Genomic DNA, 23096 nt, shown 5'->3' on the forward strand with positions numbered 1-23096 from the left:
CAATACTCCCAAATTCATTCCTGGAAGCAAGCATCACCTTGATCCCCAAAGCAGAGAAAGACCCAACCGAAAAAGAGAACTATAGGCCAATCTCACTAATCAACATAGATGCAAAAATCCTTACTAAGATACTGGCAAACAATGCAGAAGGTCATCAAGAAGATCATACACCCTGATCAAGTGGGATTCATCCCAGGGATGCAGCGATGGTTCAATATATGAAAATCAATTAATATAATACACTATATCAATAGAGCCAAGGACAAAAACCATATGATTATCTCCATAGATGCAGAAGAAGCATTTGACAAAATCCAACATGCATTTATGATAAAAACACTACAAAAAATTGGAATAGATGGTCTCTATCTCATACTGATAGAAGCCATCTATGAAAAACCAACAGCCAATATCATACTAAATGGTCACAAACTGAAATCCTTCACACTAAAATCAGGAACAAGACAAGGATGTCCACTATCACCACTCTTGTTCAATACAGTTCTGGAAACATTAGCCATGGCAATTAGACAAGAGAAAGAAATAAAAGGAATAAAGATAGGAAATGAAGAAGTCAAATTGTCATTATTTGCAGATGACATGATACTCTATATAGAAGACCAAGAACTCCACCAAAAGTCTTCTAGACTTAATAACCAAATTCAGTCAAGTAGCTGGTTACAAGGTCAACACACAAAAATCAATAGCTTTCCTCTACACGAATGACACACTCACTGAGAGAGAAATAGGGCAAATAATTCCTTTCACAATAGCATCCAAAAAACTGAAATACCTAGGAATCATCCTAACAAAAGAAATCAAAGACCTCTTCTCTGAAAACCATGGCATTCTGAAAAGAGAGATTGAAGACGATATCAGAAAATGGACAGATATCCCCTACTCCTGGGTAGGAAGGACTAATAGAGTGAAAATGGCCATACTTCCAAAACTGCTATATAGATTTAATGCAATTCCAATTGAGATCCCAGCAGCATACTTCATAGACTTTGAGAAATCAATCCAAAAATTCATTTGGAGCAAGAAGAGACCCAGAATAGCAAAAGCAATTCTAGGTAACAGAGACATGGCAGGGGTTATCACAATCCCCAACCTGCAACTCTACTACAAAGCTACTGTGATAAAAACAGCATGGTACTGGCAAAGAAACAGACTTGAGAACCAGTGGAACAGATAAGAAGATGCAGAAACAACACCAGACACACTCAGCCATCTCATCTTCGATAAAGGAGCCAAACACCCTCACTGGAGGAAAGATAGCCTCTTTAATAAATGCTGCTGGAAAAATTGGGCTTCAACTTGCCAAAGATTAAAACTAGACCTATATCTCTCACCATGCACTAAACTAAAATCAAAATGGATTAAAGATCTAAATATTAAAATACAAACTCTGAACCTGTTGGAAGAGAGGTTAGGTAGAACCCTTGAAGACATTAGTGTAGGAAAAGATTTTATGAACAAAGCCTCGGTTGCCCGTGAACTAGCACAAACAATCAACAAGTGAGATCTCTTCTTATTAAAAAGCTTCTGCACAGCAAGAGAAACCACCAGCAGTGTGAAGAGACAACCCACAATGTGGGAAAAAAATCTTCACCTGCTCTTCCTCAGACAAAGGTCTACTATCTCAAATCTATAAAGAACTTAAAAAGATCAGACCTCCCAAATTTAAAGACCCAATCCCAAAATGCGCATCTGAAATGAGCAGACATTTCTCAGACAAAGAAGTAGAAATAGCAAATAAATACATGAAAAAATGCTCAACATTGTAGGGAACAGGGGAATGGGACGTTACCAGAACCTCTGCAGTGAGTCCTGGTCTCCTGCGAGCCACGGCAGCACACGGCGAATTACAGGAAAGGTAGAAAAATGAGACTGAGAAGAAGCTGAGCTTCGGGTCTGATCAGTGCTGCTCTGGGCAGCAAAGACAAAAGCCCCCAGCTTACCACACCTTTTATTCAGTACATCGGGAGAAACAAATGTAACAAATGACTTGCAGAGAGTTCAATAGTTCACATTGGGATAAACAAGGTGTAATGGAAGGCTTGCAGAGAGTTCAGTACGTCTCCGGCAAACAAGATATTAACAGTCCAAGAACAATGAGGAACTGAGCAGATGTTTGTTCTCCCAGGATGTTTCTTGTCCTGGAGAATCACACCATCACTGGATCACTGAAGTCTCAGTTGTGACCGGAGGCCAAACTGGAGTTTTTCTGTAGCTGGCCTGTAGGCAAGAGAACTAGGCTAACCAAATGATTTATCCCTAGAATTATGTAGCATTGCTCCCAACACAACATCACTGGTCATTCGAGAGATACAAATGAAAACAACGCTGAGATTCCACTTCACTCCAGAAAGAATGGTTGCTATCATGAAATCACCCAATAACCAATGCTGGTGTGGCTGTGGGGAAAGAGGAGCCCTGCTCCACTGCTGGTGGGAGTGTAGACTGCTGCAAGCACTGTGGAAATCAGTATGGAGATACCTCAAAGAACTAGGACTGGAAGTCCCATTTGACCCCGCTATTCCACTGCTGGGGATCTTCCCCAAAGAATTAAAAGAATCATACCACAGTGATATATGTGCACCCATGTTCATAGCAGCACAGTTTGTAATAGCTAAAACTTGGAAACAGCCCAAATGCCCATCAACTGGAGACTGGATCAAGAAAATGTGGTTTTTTAATAAAATGGAGTACTACTCAGCCATAAAAAATGAGAAATTAGAGACATTTATAGCTAAATGGATGCACATTGAGGCAGTACTCTTAAGTGAAATAAATAGGACACACATGTGTAAATACCGAATAGTTTCTCTGGTGTGAGAAACTGAAAGTGTAAATAAGGACTCAATGTATAATAGGTCATGTGAAATAGGAAGAAAAGGGGCAAAGAGGAAGGAAGTGGGAGGGCTAGGGGAAAGGATAGAAGGGAATGGGATTAATATGAGAAAATGGAAAAATAGGAACAAAATCTTTGTAAATAGGGAGGACTAGAGGGGTTGAAAGGAGGGCTGGGCAAGGGTGAAAAAAATAAGAACCAAGAGAGAATACGTAAAGGTGCAAATTTCCAATGATGAATGTCATTATATTGTATACCTAAAATGTACCAATGATTAGAATGAATAATCGATAATGTAAAATAGGAAGAAAAGGTCCAAAGGGGTAGGGGTAGTGGGAGGGGCAGGGGAAAGGAAAGAAGGGAAAGGAAAAATGCTGAGAAATGGCAAAAATGGAAATAAAGTCTTTGTAAATAGGGAAGGGTGGAGGGGGTGAAGGGAGGGCTATGAATGGGAAAAAAATAAGAACCAAGATGCATTATGTAAAGGTACAATTCCCAATGAGAAATGTAATTGTGTTGTATACCTACAATGTACCAATAAAAGAATTTAATACAAAAAAAAAATTTAACCTAAAGTATGTTAGGTTATCTAAAGAAAATCACCAAATGTTGTTATAGAATGTAAGAAATGTGAACAAACTGAGAGATACAATATTCCATTTGGATACATGGGCAGAAAAATGTCTAATCTCAAAGTATTCTATGTATGCTCAATGCATTTTTAATAAAAATCTTGAGATTTCTCATCAAAAAAAAAAAAAAAAGAGTTCTACCTAACTTATCTTCCAGCAAGTTTAGTGTTTCTGTCTTAAGATTTAGATCTTTGATCCACTTCAATCTTAGTTTAGTGCATGGTGATAGGTATGGGTCTAGTTTTAATCTCTGGAAGGTTGAAAATCCAGCTTTTCCAACACCATTTATTAAATAGGCTATCTTTCCTCCAATGAGGGTGGTTGGCTCCTTTGTCAAAGATGAGGTGGCTGAGTATGTCTGAAGTTGTTTCTGAGTCTTCTAATCTATTCCACTGATCCTTGGATCTGTTTCTTTTCCAGTACCATGCTGTTTTTATCACAGTAGATTTGTAGTATAGTTTCAAGTTGGATATTGTGATACCCCCAGCCATGTCTCTGTTGCTTAGAATTGCTTTTGCTATTCTAGGTCTCTTCTGTCACAGTCTATTTCTAATGTTCCACCTTGTCCTGGATAATTAATCTTTACCCCAATCAAAAGTGTCTCTTGGCCCAGCTGCATAGGTTTGGGTAATTCTAATAGAAAGTAAAGAGAGTGGTGGTCATTTTTCATGCCAATCCTCAGAACATCCCTCTGGTCTAGAGGAGTTTTGCAAGCATGTCAGCAGAACACCTAGAGGAAATGGAGAATGAACAGCATGGCCACAGGTTGCCCAGAAAATAAGTCAAAGGCATGATCTCACCTCCACAAATTACATCTACAGTGACCATTTCCAAATAAGGTCACATTCTGAGATCTCAGAGTTAGGATGTCAACATATGAAATGTAAGGGGACATAACAACTCTAAGTCACTAAGTCCCAACTCGTATTTGAGGACTAAAGCAGGCAGAAGTTATAACCCTCATCACAAATCTATTCTTTGCAGGGAAAGTCATGTCTTTCCCACTGTTGACCACAGTGCAAGACAGGCCTCTTACAGAGAGGTTTCTCCCTGCTTTCTCTCACCTACTTCCCCTGGCCAGACACCTGGTCTACCACTGCCTACTCTCTCCCAACACCAAAGGGGTAGCAGAGGAGCTGATGGGGGAGACAGTTGTCTCAACTTCTCCTGTTGACACAGCATTGTGCCCTATTAAGGAGTAGATCGGCAACGCGTCTTTCCTAGGTGCCCATCTTGGCTGTCACTTGAGCTCTGAAAATGAAAGGAGATAAAGAAAATGTTATTTACCTGGGTGAGTGAAATTGTGCAGTCCTCTGAGAGCATGATCAAATTACAACAGATGTCTCTCTGGTTTCCCTGATTACCCTTATAGGAGAACAGATTCTGCTAACTAAAAGATTTGGGTATTATGCAGCAGGGTTTTCAAGGTTGCGAGCAGTGTTTAATTGTTCGATCCCTCAAAGCAAGACTGAGTTCTGTCACCAGCCTTCTTCTCTGTCCTTCCTCTCCTCCAGGACCATGAGAAAGCTTCACCTACATGCCAAAGGTGGAGATTAAGCATTACCAGGGTAAAGGGAGTTCCAAATTATTTCGTATCTTCAGGCATCTGCAAGTATCACACTGCCCAGCCTATTCCAAATTTAATGAAATAACACTGGAAATGACATTTTCACTTGCATCAGTGTAGTTATGGGAAATGACTATGATTTTTAGATTTGTTCCAGAAGCTGGACATCTGGACTCCCCTTCTCACTACAGAACATCATCCTGCAGCTGACAAACTTGCAAAGAAACAAGTATCTAAAAGGCAATGGGATGAACTAGAATTTTACTTGAATCATTTTCCTGCATTCAAAAATTTTGAATATATCTCTTTAAACATTTGTGTGGGTTTACATTAGTCCTTGCTTTTTTTTTTTTTTTTTTTGGCACCAGGGATTGAACTCAGGTCCTTGTGCTTGCGAGGCAGGCGACGGAACCACTGAGCTAAATCCCCAGCCCTTGTGTGGGTTTAAAGCTGCCAAGCATCATTCTTTAGGAAAGGTGGTCCTACTTCCTATTCCTCAGGGTTCTGTTGTCCTTTCCCATGTGAAATGAGGAAGAGAGAATTGTCTTTTTCTAAATGTTCTTGGCAAAAATAAAAATTGGCAACTCTAAAGTGATCTGTCCCTCTCTGCTTTACACTTACACACATACATTGAACACATTTATCTATTCCTTCTCACCACCACTGTCTAAAGAAGTTCTGGAAGTCCTCTCTTGTGTGTCTTATATTTATTGTTAGTGTATCTTTGTGATATATAATAGCACATTTATCCCAAGGAATTGGTACATACACATATAACATCTCAATCACTTTTACTTTCCTCTTCTCCTTCCCCCTTTCCCCAGATCTTTGCTTCTCTTTACTAGGCTGTTTTATATAGAGGTCTAGAAACCAATGATCAAAATGGGAGAGTGAGTACCCTTAAGGGATAGTTCTGATAATATGGTCCACTGTAAATACTGTAATACTGTAGGTACTATAATAAATATCTCAGGAAAGGAGTAAAACAAAAGACCCAAAAGAACCTCCTCCTGACATGAAACTAGGCTGTCTGTCCAACAGCTTTCCCCCTGCAAAGCATGGACTCATCTTCCAGCGTGGATACCACCTCTACTAACCTCCCAAGAATATTGCTTCTTCAACTCCCCGAGCACCAGATCTGTGATGCCAACACCCTTGTCTCTGTTCAAGGTCCCTGCTGTCTCGTGCACTCTACAATATTGATGTATCTCTGCCTAGACTGAGGCTGGCAAGCAGGCTGTCTCAGACTGTCTAGAGAGCAAGAAGCAGATGGAAAATAAATACAAAGCCACAGGCAGGACAAGAGGGCTGGAAATAAACAAACAGGAAAGAGACTGACTGGTCTTTCTGCCTTTCACTACAGGCTCTGAGAGATAAGACTTAACAGAGAGATACCAAACGGCTCAGTTTCAACTTCTACCAGTTTTGCCTTTGAAAAATCTATCTCTACTTTTTGTTAAAAGGATGATTCAAATAAATGATTGCAACTCATTTCAAATGTTATAATCATCACATTAGAGATGTGTAGCACGCAAGAAATTGAAATCATCAACAAGAATATTACATCTCTATAGTGCACAGATGTTAAAAGTAGAAACACTGACTTAGATGGATGTTATATGAGTTAAAATAGCAGTGGGGCCAGGGCTAGGAAAGATTTTTAAATCATTGGAAACTATGATGCCTCTGCCTTTGTGAGTCTTCCAGTATCCACTGTTCTCTCTTCTTTCTTTCCTCTTCTCAAAGCCAGGTAGAATGAAATAATCCAAAAGCAATTACTTATAACTCATAGTAACCTGAAGTCAAAACATTATCTCTGATTATAAGTCATTATTCATATTAGAAATACTTTATGCTCAAAGCCAATTCTGTTCAATTTTCCTCCTTGAAAAGGCCTTCTTTTTTTTTGTACTGGGAATCAAACTCGGGCCCTTGCACTTTGTGAGGCAGGTGGCAGAACCACTGAGCTAAATTCCCAGCCCTGAGAAAGCCTTCTTTAAACTTCCTACTATCATGGACATTTGTTCAGTACTCTCCACCTCACCCCTGTAACAAAGCCTTCCTCTTGGGTTTGCTTAGATGACTGCTGTAAATGTAGTTAATGCTTTGGAGCTGAATTATTAAGGTTCTGATCAGGTTCCAAACTAATGCCCATATAAACTAGCTGTATAACCTCATCAGGGTCTTTTATTCTGAGCCTCAGTTTCCCTGTCCACACAGTAATAGCGCTAACTTCCCAGAGGATTATCCTGAAGATTAACTGTGGTGACACAAAGCTCTCAGAACAATATCAGATATTTGAGAATTTGCTAATCTCATCATTGTCATTGTATGGACAGAAATTATCAATAGGAACGTATCTTCCTTGATGTTACAGAAATGACCGCAGAGGCTGAGCACTGCTTGACACCTCTGGCTCCAAAAATACTAGATCAGTAAATGACTAAAAGTCTGCTAAGAAATGAAGATTTTAAAACATCTGGCTCTGTAGAAAGTAATAATTTAAAATATCTTTTATTTCTTAAGGTCAGCATTTTTTTTACAGAAATCTGTCTCCTCCAAGGTTGTTTTATATCATAGAAGTCCTTTTTGGTCACATTTTTAAAAAGTGGTATTTTAAGGACTCTTTAGGTATAAATAGATGTAGGAGGAAGAAGAGTGTCTTAAATGCTTATTTTTTTCCAAAATAGAAAATAGTCATTTATCGTCACTAATCTAAAACCTTAATATATGGAATATGTTCTTATTCAATACTTGCTTTGTCTCTACAAAACCTGTTTCCATCTCTCTGAGTTGTCGATGTAAAATGACACTGAATAGGAGGAGTCTTCAAGGAAAAGAATGACGTTGCATGAATTCATTTCCAAAAGATAGCAACAGCTCATTTCATCTTAAAATAATTTTCACAACACTTTACAGCTACAAAAGGACACTATGGTCACCAAAGAGAGAAATTGAGTCCATAAGACAATATTTTCTGCCCTGGCAAGATGGGTCTTATATTTTCATAGTCTTAATGTTACTGTAGGCAATCTAACAAGATGGCCTTTAGTAGTGAAGTTTGACCTCAATCAAATATATTCAAATATCAAAGGAATCTTACAACTCCATGGGGAGGTGGGGTAGAGGAGTCCCTATACCTCCAAAAACACCTGGTATAAAGGGCTTCCTGATTGGTCTCCACTGATAAGGCTGGCAGCAACCAAGGATTAATTTTAAAGTGAAGTAACTACATTTTTATCTCACATTAAATATAAACTAGTTAAAGTGAAAATAAATGTTCTTGTTGCTTGGCTTTGAACTGGAACTCTGAATCAGGAGACTGAGGAGCAGAGCAGAGAGTTATCTGTCTGAGGGGACAGGCTGCTATCGATCTCTCAGTTCCACTGTGGCTTCCTGTCTTGTTCTTCCGGCCAAGTCATGTAGCTTCTTTGATGTGTCCTCCGCAAAGCTCAGATCAGAATATTTAATTATCTGAAAAGGATGTTCTATGGATTAACTGTCAAGTGTTTTGAGACCATTAACTACTTGATAAATGCTAATGAGACACTTCAAGGAAACTGGTATTATCTGTTCAACTATTATTTCACCTGTCTAACCACCTTTGGTTTTATTATTATTTAGAGGGTCTCGTTTTTAAGTTGCATTGTAACTGTATGCTGTCCTCCAAATAATCATCACATTTTAATTATAAAGAGGTGAATTTTCAATCATAGTTGCTGTGTTAGGATCAGAGAGAAGGTAATCTGCCTAAAGCCTTAGTTGGCTAATAATCACCAGAGCATAGTAAGACTGTGAGTTGCAACAGAGACATTTTAATAGTTACTTTAAAGAAGTAAGACCAGCTGAGAAGAAAAGCCAGGCTGGAAAGTAGGTATGATAACCACATTCTAAGCTTCAAATTAAATCCAGCAGTTGGACCAAAGACATTATAAGTATTTTAGAAAAGACTTGAGAAAATAAAGGCTTTGCAATTTCTTTGATTTCCATCTCTATGACTCTAAACATATCTAGAATAAGCTAGAAAAGAATCACTACAAATATCTCTCTCCCAAAAAGAAAAACAAAGACACCGCTGCATTTACAGCATTTGTCATTGGGAAAAGAAAATAAAGAATGCTTTCATATCGGGCTACAAAGTGCCCAGCCTCATTCCCACCTTGACCTTGACTCATCCAGGGCCCCTGAGCAGGTCCTTGAACCTATATGTTCATCACATTCCCCACTTCCACCCGTAAAGCTGAAATAAAAACAACCAGCTAGTTCTACCTCACAAAGAAGTCGTAAAGATTAGAGTCAGAACATTGAACTTCAAAGATGAAAGGCTCAATATAAATTCCAAGCATTATTGTCAAGACTCAGTGTGAACTGGCAGAAATGTGCTGCTTAAGCAATTGCGACCTGTCAGCAGATCTACACTAGGATGACCTTGCTATGTGAAGGAAGGGCAACAGCACCTTGGACCAGGAAGCAATCGTCTCAGCAAGTGTAATTGTCCTAATTAGCCCACCATGATCTTCTTTCTTGTTTCTCTGAATACTACAATTAGTGCACACCTGCTATACCTGCTTCATTCATACTACAATACAGTGGACGTTTATTCCTCATCTACAGTGTGCAAGGCTATGCTAAGGGCTGTAAATACAGAAATTAATATATATCCTACCCCATAAGTGTTCACAATTAAAAGAGGAGCACTGTAGGGCCGGGGGTTGTAGCTCCGTGGCACAGTGCCTGCCTGGCAAGCGGGGAGTCCTGAGTTCAATCCCCAGTACCAAAAAAAAAGCATATTTAAAATAGGAGCACTGTGAATTTTCTAGTTAGTTTAAAGGAAATAACTCTCACCAAAGCCAAGAGCATCCCAAGCAAGACCTTTCATCAAAAAAAGTTCAAAACTGTTGTAATTGACTTCCATTATCAATGACTGTATTAGACCATGACAGGTACTGTGATAAATCAAAATTTTGTACTTTTTTCTCTTGAAGCTACAAGTATTTCAAATTATTGCTCCAAAGTAAGAGGTCCATTACTGTTCTCAGGATCATCAAGCTCCAAGGAGTCCTTTATCCCAGATGATAGATACTCACATCTATGTTTGGAGGCTGACTGGCTTCAAGGTGACTTTTTTTAATCTGTCCAGGAGTTCAGAGAACTGAGTACTGTGTGCATGTGTGTGCACACATGTGTATATATATATAGGTGTGTGCACCTAATTGCCCTACTTTTGCCTTGGGCTCCCTGTCTTCCTCCTTGTTTGGTAGTGAATAAATGACGTTTGGGTACTGCCCTGGAAGGGTCACCAATCTTAACCTAAGTCGTTTGGAGCAGTTATTTCTATGCTGTTTGTTTTTGTTTTGTTTTTTCGGTACTGAGGATCAAACTCAAGACCTTGCACTTTCGAGGCAGGCGTGGTGCCACTGAGCTAAATCCCCAGCCCTCCTGTGCTGTTTTAAAGATCTCCAGGCCCTGACCTCCTTTGGGAACCTACTTTCAACATCTGATCCATTTAAACTCAGAAAAATCTTTCCTATATGGAAATAGAGAAAACCAAGTGCACCTGCTTTTCTAATAACCTAAAGTTAATTGTTGTCGCACTTTAACTTTCCAAGCAGCTTGGCTTTTCTTGGGGGATATTGAATAATTGCTGATTTTCTTCTCCAAATTCCCTCCAGTTTTTTTCCATATTTCTTTTTAAAATGCAGATTTAAGCTCACTGAGACAATGCGGGAAGCCTTTTCATCTTCTATAAAATGAGACCTGATGGTCCGTAAGATTCCCTTCTACTCAAAGATCTTAGTTCTTGAAAAACTCTGCACAATAGTCAAAGGAAGAGATCAGCAATCTTTCTTGTAAAGAAGCAGGTAGCAAACATTTTCGGTTTCATGGTCATTTGGTCCCTGTTGTAACTTCTCAAATTTGCTATTGTAGGGCAGAAGCAGCCAAAGACAATCCATAAGCAAATGTCTGTGGCTGATCTCCAATAAAGCTTTATTTACAAATACAGATGGCGTGGTAGATTTGGCCTATAGGCCTTAGTTTACCAGTCCCCTCATCTAAGAAAAACTCCAGTGGCCCATTCTACATCTCAATGCCACCCTTGCAGTCCCTGTGTTCAGGCTAAGATTTTCTGAAATGAGCCAAAATTATTCAGTATTATACACATAAAAACACAGGACGTTTGGGGAGTCAAAGCTGAAAAGCAGAATGACTTCTGCTTTGTTTTATTTTGACAACCCATTCCCTAACTTTCAGGATGAGTAGAGACCTTCATTTTTACCTACTGTGTTTTATAATGAGATTCCTTTATTTTTTTAATTTCTTCGGCCTTATTTACCAATAGCCATGATCTTACAGTGAATAGGGGAAGTTCTGTAGGTTCTTCCTGCTCAAAGCAGGTCCAGAGACCAGAGCCTCCCATCAGCTGGGCCCTTGTTAGAGATGCAGCACCTTGCCCATCCCCACCCTGACCTAATCAGAATCAGAAGTGCTGTCAAAGTCCTGGCACGAAACAGACACCACCAACCACAGGTGCAATGAAAGGTGCCCATGATGGTTCTGCTTAGCGTGCTGTGGCCAGAGTCCCAGGAACAGGGACGGGAGGGGGACAGGAGGGGGAGGTTTTTGGACTAGCAACAGTTGAAGCCACTACAGCCCCTGAGGCTAAAAGGCCATGAAGGAAAATAGTGGTGCCTGATTCCACATTGCACTGGGAATTCAGGAGGCTTGGTGGAACTGTCCGCAAAGGGGAAAGAACAACTTTGGGGGACACAGCTTCAAGTCAGGGAGCACACAGAGATAAAATACCCCAACCTCTCTCTCTCTTCCCTCCCTCCAGGCTCTCACTGGTACCTCCCAGGGGCCAAAAGCACCCAGAAAACAGAAGCAGATACAGATCTCAAGTGCCAGGCCTCCCAGGAGTAGAGCAGAGGAGCAGGGCTGGGCCAGGGTGCCCAGCACCACCACAGGGTCTCTCCACGACTGCTGCCCCAGCCCTAAGCCACTGTGGCTCCAGTTGCTGCTCACCATCTGCATAGGCAGGCCTGTGTCCTCAATTTACACTGGAATGGTGACGTTTCCTTTTATTCGGAAGGCAAAATTGCTCAACTTCAACAATTGCTCAACTAAAATGCATTTTTCAAAAATTACGTATCTCCACACCACCTCCAGACAATCACATGTCGAAATTGTTCTTTTTTACTGTCAACCCTCAGCCCAATTCAATGCAATCAGGCCTGTCCCAGGTCATCAGCGCAAGCAGCTGCAGGAAGGAAGGCCCATCAAATGGGCTCAAGGCACCTGCTGTGCTCTCTCTCCTGCTGCAGCTCTTCTCAGGGGCCTTTTCCAACAAGACTTTGGTTTGCTCCCTGCTGTTCATGGTGGATCAAGTTATTTCCTGGTAAATCAACACTGTTGAAAAGAGCAAAAGGAGACTGTAATAGGGAGATTTATAATGAAGTGTCTGCCTCTTAGTCACCCTGTCCTGAAGCAAAGAACTTCTACCAGTAGCTTCAATATGTACAGTGGAATGCTGAAATAATTAACTGGGAGGTCATTAGGCTGAAGTGGCTCTAGTACTCTGGGGTTACTGTGTAAGCAAACCAAAACCCACCTCAGCATGAACCATCATACCCTGGAAAACAAACTGCTTTACCCACCACCAACTCCCAACCCGCAGGGATTGCACTGCTGCTCCACTTTAACCAGTCATACTTTTTCCTTGCCTTGCTTCTGTGTTTTCTTCCTAGCACCCCCACCCCCACCCTTCATCAGACCCAACCACCTGCCCTCTGGAGCTGCCCATCATGAATCGCTGTGTGTTCAAATAATGTCTTCAAATTTTTAATGTACCTACATTTATCTTTTAACAGGAGATACTCTGGATGTTGCAGATAATAATAGTACCTAGCTAGTCATGGTGGTACATACCTGTAATTTCTGCTATTCAGGAGGCTGAAGCAAAAGAATCTCTTGTTAGAAGCCAGTCCAGACAACAGACTCATCTCAATAACAATGACAGCAGCAATGATGACAATAATAAAAAAAAATACCTATCTCACACGTTTAAAAAGAAGCAAACAGAAGTACATTACAAGATTTAAAATGAGATGCATAAAAATACTTAGTTGGCCTCTTAGGTGTGATTATTGTTACTATTATTGATATTAACATTTCAAATGCTAATAGGAGACTTTTTCCAGTCATTGATCAATCTTTGCTCAAGGACATGTGTTCCTTGATCTTGTCATATCAGTCTGAGCCATGTAAACAACCTAGCTAGCAGGTGCTCTCCCTCACAGCCCTGAGGAGGGCATCCTGTTGCCTGTCCAGCCTGGGTGTCCCTCACCCCATCCATCCCACCCATCTGTCTCAAAAACAAGGAGTAGGCATGATACTAAACCTTGATCTCCTCTTTGAGGCTTACAATCCATTTTCTCCTAGGAGAAACCAGAAATTGGGCTTCTGTGCATGGGAGCTGGGGAAAGCTCTTGTCACAAAAGAAAACGCTGGGTGGTGAGGGGTGGAGGTCACCTCCACACGCTCCCTGGCTTTTCTGTTTTCAGACAACTTTGATAAACCATTTACCTGTGTTTGCCAACTTCCTGTACCTGCCTCCACTTCTCCTCCTATTATATATTCTTGTAGTCACCCCTAATCTCTGCCTGAAGATACGACGGTATAGTATGACAAATAGGATTTAGTTTGGTTGCGTATGTGTGTGTGTTCTAGGTGCATGAATTGTAAAACAGACCCAAGAAAAGAAGGAAGAAAAAAGGTAGATAGAAGAAGGGAAGGAATAAAGGAAAGGAAGGAGGGAAGAATGGAGTGAATTACAATTTCATATTTCAAAAGAGTTCTGAATCTGTTAAGAGGGTAAACAGCACAATCTGGTTGGGTTTCTTATACAGATTTTATGATTTGATATTGTTTTATTTTAACTTATATTACAGGAACTGCTTCTGTTCCCACCATGTCTGCACCCCAAACTGTAGAAAGGAATGTAACCCAGGCTGCCCTGGGAAGGTGAGCAGTGATTGGGCCACTTCACACCCTGCCTGCCCTGCTGCAGGCCAGCACGGAATGGCAAAATGACTCACCAGAAATCACCTAGAAGCCTGCCAAATGCTCAGGGAATCTGGCCATCAAATCTGCATTCATCTCACCAGAACTCTCATTCCCAGAGTAAGCAGGTGGTATTTGTTTTTCAAAAGTTCACCACAGCTATCAGCCACAAAAATTACCTGAACCAACAGGAATCCTACTGCTTGCTTTGTTTCACTCAAAACTCTCTTTCAGAGGACCTGGGGAGCTGGCATTCACATACTGCCTGTGTGAAATAAGGGACCTGAGGACAAGAAGTGTTATTCAATGTGTGTGGACAAATTACAAAATTCAGGTTACCCAGCACAACTCTGAGGAGTTGCCACGGTCACAGTTTATTTGGCTCTAATGAGCCAAACATGGTTTTTTTTTCTAGATTAGTCAAAAGTCACAGGAAAAAATTACTTAATAGGAGGATGTACTTGAGTATTATTTAAATAAGATTTTCTCACCATTACTTGGAAAGAGGAAGATATACAAAATGGGAACCACACCTCCTCCAAGAATTTTTGTACATCGTTTACCTTTGTGTGTGTGTGTAACTTTGATCAAAACATAAATAATGTGATTTTTTTTTGGTACCAGGGATCAAACTCAGGACCTTGTGCTTTCACAGCAGGCTCAGTGCCACTGAGCTAAATCCCTGGCCCTGTTATTAACATAATGTGCATTATAGGAAAACCATGTCTTACATGTTATATTTTGGGGGTTTTTTTCTTGTTGTAAAATATAATATAAATTTTATCATTTTAACCATACAGTTCAGACGCATTAAGTATATTTGCATCATTATATAACCATCATTACCACCAATCTCCAGATCTTTACCACTTCCCAGACTAAAACTGGATATCCATTAAACAATAATAGCATACTCTCCCCTCCCCCAGGCCCTAGTAACTACCATTCTGCTTTCTGCCTTTGCAATTTGACTCTTCTGTGTATTTCCTATGAGTGGAATCTTACAGTATCTGTCCTTTCTGTTCTGGCTTATTTCATTTAGCATAAGGCATTTAAAATTGATCCCTGTTATAGCATGTATCCAAATTCCATTCTTTTTAGGGCCAAATAATATTCCATTGTATGTATATACCAAATGTGTTTATCCATTCAAACATTGTCATCCATTGTGTGATGGACATTTGGCTTGTTTCCACCTTTTGGCTCATGTGGTTATGAACGTGGGTGTATAAACATCTGTTGAGTTCCTGCTTTCAATTCTGTAGGGCATATGCTTTCCATGTTATTTTAATTATCTTTATTGAAATGCTTTCCTCTGTCAGAGAACACCATTCTTTCAACCTCGAGTGTGTTTTTGAGAGAACTGTCGCACACTTAGTGAGAGAGGAAGTGGGTATCCCCCACTTCGCCATGAGCTAACTCAACTCTGGTGGTCAGGAGAGTGACAAAAGTTAAGACCAGAACATCTTCATATTTTTTCTGTAGTACTCTTTAATTGTATGAATTTTTAAATCCCTAAGTTCTTCTTTGAAAAAGACAGCAGTTGTCTTGACCATGAACATATATGGGGTGACTCTCAAACAGCAGCTCAGCAGGAGGAAAGACAGCCAGGCTGGAGGGAGAAAGAAGTCTCAGGCGGGCCACTTGGGTGGTTGGTGCGCACATGGGGGAAACACTGGAGAAAGCATACTGGAGCTTCTTTGCTAAAGAAAAAAAAAAGGCCTTAGGATGGAGAGTGAGAAATAGAATTAGTGTAGGAGTGAGAAAGATTTCCACAGCATCCTGAGGCACTGAAACTCAAGAATTGCTGATACAGGCCACCCGAAATTATGAGGTTTACAACGCAGCCTCAAGGCAAACTTCAGCCAGGGCCAGAGAAAGCACAAAGAAAGTAGAATCCCTGCCAAAATCCCGCTTCAGATGGTCTCAGAGCCTGTGGTGATGACAAGTCTCACAGGGGCCTGACCAAGAGCTCAAGAGAAGAGTGGCTTCCAAATCTGGCTTCCAAATAGAAAAGCACTCTTACTCTGGAGATCAAGGACAGTGTGCAGGCTGCCCCAAGGCCAGGCCCAGAGAGCAGCGGCGAAGGGGAGTCTCCTGAAGGTCTAGAGCCCCAAGAGACTCAGCAGGGGTGGACACTGACAGGGAATCAGTGCCTGAGGGGATTATAATGGCATGACCAATAAATATTTAGGCAATGTGAGTCAAACAAGACTTGGCAAAGCTCTTGCTTGGATTGGTCACCGCAGAAGGCCTCACAGCCATTCAGTTTCAGTCACCCATGCCCACATGAGCCCATGTTCAGGCCAGACTTCAGCAAACCACAGGGTAAGAAAAGATAGGGAGGGAAGAAGATGGATGGAGGCAAGGAGTTGTTGAACAAAGACACTTCCCCATGTTTCATCACATTTTCCTCTTCAGTTATCATCCAAAGGTGACCCCAGATCTGAGCAAGCAAGAAATGGCAGTCTTGATTCCATTTGACCCATATTATCCTCTATTTAAAACTAGTATGGATGTGACTTGTTCAACCAGAGATTGAACTCCTTGGCTCTACACCTAGAATTTAAAACACAAAAATGAATAATACAATTCCCTGTCCCCAAGGAACTCACATCTGATAAGGAAACAAACAATTAAAAGACCAATTACAAAAGAGAATGACCAGGCCTATGAGAGAAGAAAATGATGTTTGGAATGCAGCAGCAAGATACATAACCCAAGGGATCAGGACCATGCAATCAGTTTGTATCAGTTTCCTCTTGCTGCTACAACAAGTAACCACAAACCTAATAGCTTGAAACAGCACAACTTTATTATTTTAGAGCTGTGGAGGTCAGAAGTCCAAAAGTGGGTCTTAGGAAGCTAAAATCAAGGCCTGGGCAGGACTGCATTCCTTCCGAAAGCTCCAGCACAGAACACATTCCTTGTCCTTTCTAATCTCCAGAGACCTAGTTTCTGTGGCTCATTGCCTCCTTCCCAGCAACCCTGTCACTCTGACCTCTGCTTCCATTATCACAGCTCCTCCTGTCCTTCAGCTGTCATCATCTCCTTCTCATTTGCCTGGCTGGGTTCAATCCCCAGCAATGTAAAAAAAAAGAACTCTTGGGGCTGGGGATTTAGCTCAGTGGTTTCACTGCCTGCTGTGCAAGCGCAAGGACCCGAGTTCAATCCCCCGTACCAAAAAAAAGAACTCTTGTGTTTCCATTGGCCTCACCCAGATTATCCAGGATAAAATTCCTATCCTTAAAGAATCACATTGCAAAGTCCCTTTGCCCTGTAAGGTAATGTACCCTGTACCAGTTCAAGAAATGAGGACATGGGCATCTTTAGGCAGACAGTGGAGATGAGGTGTGGAGGAGGCAGATTGACATGTGGCATTATTCCACGTACTCTGAAGTCACAGTGATGCCTAAACAGCAATTTTGCATGAATTGATCATATTACTATCTTTGTGAAAAAGCTATCTTTTTTCTCCATCTGTTTTTATTGGACAAAGCAAGAACTAACATAAATTTTATTCTACTAAAAAACTTGCCACAATCACCCAAATTACATGTTAAAATCATCTTGGATAACAGCAAACATCAGATGTCTCTGACAAAACCTATTCTTCTTTTGTCATTTCCAGTTTCTCCAAAATGTTCCCACATTGTGTCCCTCTGATGTCCTGAGTGCTGATTTTCTCATATCCACATCCTTTTTCCCCTGAGCACACTTGGCTTCTCAAAATGATGAAGCATACATTAGTCAACTTCACTTTATAAGCCGGTATAGGAATAGAATTTGGAACTGTTGCCTTTATTTATTTGTATCTTAAAAACCTTGAAAGTCTAAAGTTTTCTACTATACTTATAATTATATTTATGTTAGTGTAGTATGGGAGGAATCATAATCCAAACTGGAACCAAGAAGATATTTAAGGCATATTAATGGTATAACCTGATCAAAACCCACAGCCTCTGGCATCCAGACCAGTACTATTTACACTAGCCACACTATCTTGCTGTGTTGTTTGAGATTTTTTAAAAAATAAAGTGATGGAAATTCACTTTTGAATGCACCTTCATGAGTTCTAATACTTGTCCTGATTTCCCCTAATTATTGAAAAGCTCCCACCAACAGTAATGATCAGGGTTCCATAAAGAGTTTCCCCTGCTGGTTGATGTTTGACTCTGTGAAACATAAATAAGTTTCAACAAAAGGACATAGAACAAGTGATCGATATCTCTTGAATCCTGTTAGAACAGCCATGCCTAATAGGTGCAGAAAATGGATATTGGAAAGGAACACTGCACCACATTTAAAAGCAGAGGAACAGATGTAGGCCAGTATTGTCAGTGAGGGTCAGTTACATACCTGATGAAAGTCTCTGTGAATCTCAAATAATGACAGTATGGCTAGCAATCCTTGTGTTCCTTCTAGAATTCCCAGGAGCCTCTTCCAAACCCCATCCCCTCCCATTTTCTTTTTCCCAGCCAGATGGCCTCAGCTTGCACCCCACAGTGGAAACCAAAGCTCTCCCTCACCAACAACCTTGACATTCCTCCTCCTACCTCAAACTCACTTTTACCTCTGCTCAGCTTCTCCTCTGTGCCCCTCCCCAGTTGTCATCCTTCCTCTTCTAACACCGTATGCTTGGTCCACTAGCTGTTCCCCTTGACATCCTAACACACTGAAAGCCAAACTCTCCAATATAGTACACAACTCATGAGCTGCCTCCTGCCTCAATACCACACCCACTGTGCTCCCCCACTCACTAAGATCCCTCCATTCCTTTGTAACCACAGTTTTCTCCACCTGGAAGAACCATTCCAACATTATTTGCCTGGAGAACTTCTACTTGGCCTTCAAAGCCCGCCTCTGATTGACTCTTGTAATGCTATTCGCACCCAGTGATCCCCAATAAAGGCTAACACTCCTTGCTTGCATGGTAAGAGCCCCACACTTTCCTCTCCTGAAGGAAGAACACAAATTATTCTGTCTGCTCACCTTTAGTCTCCCTCAAAAAGTCCCCAGACTGAAAGTTCTTTAAGAGCAGAGAGAGCTCCTTTTATCTCTAGATCCTCAGCACTTAGTTCAATCCTTTATTCTTAGTAGACACCAATAAATGTATGTTGAGTGACTGAATCTTCAAGTGATTCCCCTAATTGAATAAAGAAAGAAAAACAGTCTATCACTCCACTGCTTTCTGGAACTGCTACCTAATCATGACCTCTTTCATGCTTCCCTCTGTCACTAACCTTCTCATAACCCAGTGCTCACCCCTATGCAAGCTGATTTCTGTTGCCAATCTACCTGGATCTAATCTAGTTTTAGTGATACAAGATGATTTCCTAGTCTCTCGGGCTACTGGCTGCTGCTTATTTCTCATTCTCTGGGTCCCTCTGAGGCATCAGATGGCTTTTACATTTCTGCTTTTTGTCTGATGCCTTCTCCTATTTTATTTTTCAGTTCTGAGTTGGTCTCTCTTCCCTTTCCAGCTTCCTGTTCACCCTCTTTGTCTCAGCAATATTCTCCGTTCCCAGCTCTTCACTGTGGGCTGTACAGAGGGGTCAGCTCCAGTCAGTCTCCAGAGCCTCCCAGATAGGGAACACACGTTAACTGAAACAAGCCTGCTAGGGCCAGCGGGGGAAGCAAGCCGATAGTTAACTAAGGTGATGTGTGAAAAGCTGATTTTGTCATATTTCAGCATCTTTATTTGGAAAAATGCAGAACTCATAACTGTAAATGGCCTAAATTTTTTTGAAACTTTATTATCTATTCTATTATTGAGGATTTTTTACCCAGGCCCAAGTGACTTCTCCCTTCTTACCACATTAAATGAAGTTTACTACCACTTGCAGCACTTTAAAAGACAGATATTTAAAAATATTTGTTGTAGGAAAGACCTACTTAAGAAGTTTGCCACCCTGCTTTTTTTTTAAGAAGTTATGTTTCACCATAATATTCAACACTTGATCAAAGGAAATTCTTTCTGCCTTGAACTGGCTCCTATTTCCTATCTGAAAATAATACATTCAATGAGAATAGGATTCCCTTAGCTCCCATGTCTACCAGTGGGGCACAGACATCCAGACAAGTCGAAGAGTTTTTTTGTTTATTCACACCTTTCAATGTCTTACTGATCACTTGCTTTCCTTTGGCTTTAGTTTTGTAGACACATGCATGGTAATAGTAACTGTCATCCAACAGTCATACACAGACACACACACATACAAACATACACATGCTGTAAAGCAAGCAATTAATCATTTTCTCCCCCACCAAGACCATATTTTATAATCAGAAGCCAATTGTCAGCACACATGCTCCTAAATGAACAGACACACATACCAGCAAACAGATTAAGTCACATGGAGAAGGCACTGTAGGAAGAAACCTGTGTTCCCAGATTTCCAAGCAGGTGCTCTTGCCTGTTAACATCAAGATCAGTCCTCTTGGCTCTAGCCCCTTCGGCACTCTGCCCAAAATTGCTTACAGTGTCTAAGGCAGTGGATGCTAACACAGTTCTTAAAACAGAGCTTGATTTGTACAATGTAACCTAAGAACAGCTAGGCTCCAGCCAGTACAGGCTCTTTGGTTTGGGCGAGTTTGTTAGTTTGCTTTTGCTCACACCTGACTTTTCTTAGAGAAGACAATTATGCAAGAATAGTTGGTGCTTTCATACCTCTTTGCAGGCGTGTTGTTCTTCATCGACCCCTGTAAGTGAATAATGTGATGGATCCTAAGAAATCTGATATTTATTGGGATTAATTTGTTCAGAAGTGACAAGGCTTGCACACGTATGTGTGCACTCACACACCCACTTGCTGGCTCCTCCCTTAGCACTGCAAGCTCTGCTACCATCGCTTTCCTTGTCTTTTGTAAACTAGTCTTGTGTCCCACGCAGGGAAAACTTGGCTTCCTTTATGAAATACCTTGAGTGGAAGGGAGTGTTACAGTTTGATGGGATCTGCAGGAAAGAAAAGCTTACTATCTGTATTTTACCAAATTGCTCTTCTCAGAGCATAAATGTAAAGACTAGCTTGGAGGGGTGGGGAAAAGGCTAGATAACATTTACATGACAAAGCATGAGACTTCCAAAACCCTGTGACAGAATCTGTCAGCAGTATTCCATGCTTAGTCTTCATAAACAAGAACAATCCATACTTGTTTCCAAATAAGATTCACAAAAATGCCCTGCCCCCCCGCTGCAAGCCTCCTCTGGATAAGCAAAGAAAGGAGGCGGGCGGAGGCTGCTGCTACTGCTGGAAAATACTGGGGCGGCAGGATGTTCCCAGGGTGCCCCCGGGAAGAGGCAGAATGCTCCCCCGGGGAGTCCATTCCCCCACAGCCGGCCTGGAAGCCCAGGGCCTACCTCCCAGCAGGGCGGTGACCCTTTGTGTTACCTAGACCTCTGCGGTTTTCAGTAACCCTACCACTTTTCAAAGACCCTCCACATTGTTCTTAATTCCCACCAAAAAAAAAAAGGATTAGGCTCACCCGCTATCCCGGCAGCAAAATTGTTCTGGCACCTTTCGAGGTAACCGATTTCACTTCCTTTTCGTAACTGGAGCAATGCTTCTCTCCCTGCAGGGGACGTGGTCCCAATCCGCAGCCCCTTCCCAAACAATGACCCAACTGTCCGCACGGGATGGGAACCTCTCTCTCTCCCGGAGGCTTGGAGCACACCCTCCTACAAACCCAGACTTGCACAAAAGTTCCGCATTTCGCCACAGGAAGTAAGACCGGTGGCTTTAGGCATCATTAATCATTTTGAAGTGATTATCCTTAAAAAGAAAAAAAAAAAAGGATGCAGCTTGAGTTAAATCATGCTCAATAAAAATCAGCACTTTCCTCAAAATCACATTTCCCTGATTCCTCATAGAATGTTAAGAGCTCACAGGACTGACAAGAGGGGGGAGGGTGAAATAGAGAATCTGTTACCTCTTTAATTAGAATTCAGATACTTGGGACCTGACAAGGTCCGATTGGGGTGGGCTCAAGGGCGGGGTACTTCCTATGCCTTCAGGCCTGGGGACACACATTTAAAAGGTGGATAAAGCAAGAATTCCTGGAGCCCTGGCTTTCTCCAGCAGTCTTCATTTTCCCCATTGAAATGTCCTGCAACTAAGCGTGGGACAACCCTGCTTTGTTCTCTAATTTAGCTGAGGACTGTGAAGACCCCCCGCCCACTCCGCCCTCCCTAGGCCCCAGCCTAGCAGGAAGGGCCCAGGGAAAGCCCTCATTCCCCACATCCACTGTGAGGTAGGGAGCAAAGCCCATTCTGGTCCTTCTAGTCTGCCATCCTCACAGGAAACAGCCCCTCCTCTGTGCCTTTGAAGCAAGCTGTTTCTCTAGCAGAGGAAAAGTGGTAACAAGAAAATGAACTCTTCAATTCTGTCTTTCGTGAGGGATGACATTTCCTGTTGTCCTGGGTCGAGAGGAAATTCACTTAGCTTACAATTGAATTACATTTTTTTCTAAAGACACCTGGCCCACCAGAAGCATCTCCTCTCAATTGCCTCTCTCTGAACCCTGGACCATGACCCCAGTCTTTGTTTATTTCTTAATCAGGACATCTGGCTCTGGACTTAAGATCAGAAATCAGAAAGCGATGGCAGAAAAGATCCTGCCCCTGGAGCTCTTGCCCTAGGTGACCTCCTCCTTCCCTCATCTTGTGGAGCTTCCACTGGGGCCAGCCCAGACTCATTCACTCTCTTCTCCATCACCAATGGATGGGTCTCCCTGCTGAGTCTTGTCCATAGTTTTAAAGTGTAAATGTGGAAAATATTCAACAAATTGCATGCTGGCCTTGAATTCACCAAATAGTCCAGGGTGGCCCTCTAACGTGCAGCAATCCTCCTGCCTCAGCCTCCAGAGAGCTGGGATTACATCTACGCACCATGTTACCAGCTCTAATCTAGTTTTAAAATGTACATGTCTGGGGGTTTTTTTTCTGTTTTTTGTTTGTTTTGTTTTATTGTTTAGTTTTCAGAGC

At 41.5% G+C, this 23096-nt stretch overlaps 1 long non-coding RNA gene across 1 annotated transcript; it reads right to left on the reverse strand.

Annotated features, from left to right (window-relative positions):
* Window positions 1-4743: 4743 nt before the first annotated feature.
* On the reverse strand, window positions 4744-22257 carry LOC147828534 (uncharacterized). The gene is made up of 3 exons (XR_015450644.1): window positions 21599-22257; window positions 12980-15816; window positions 4744-12460 (listed from the first exon to the last, which is right to left on the reverse strand). It is a non-coding gene; the product is annotated as an uncharacterized LOC147828534 (long non-coding RNA).
* Window positions 22258-23096: the final 839 nt, after the last annotated feature.

This window comes from Heterocephalus glaber, unplaced genomic scaffold, assembly GCF_053883595.1.
Source record: "Heterocephalus glaber isolate CG9 unplaced genomic scaffold, H.glaber_assembly_v1.0 deba00001056, whole genome shotgun sequence".
NCBI lineage: Eukaryota > Metazoa > Chordata > Mammalia > Rodentia > Bathyergidae > Heterocephalus > Heterocephalus glaber.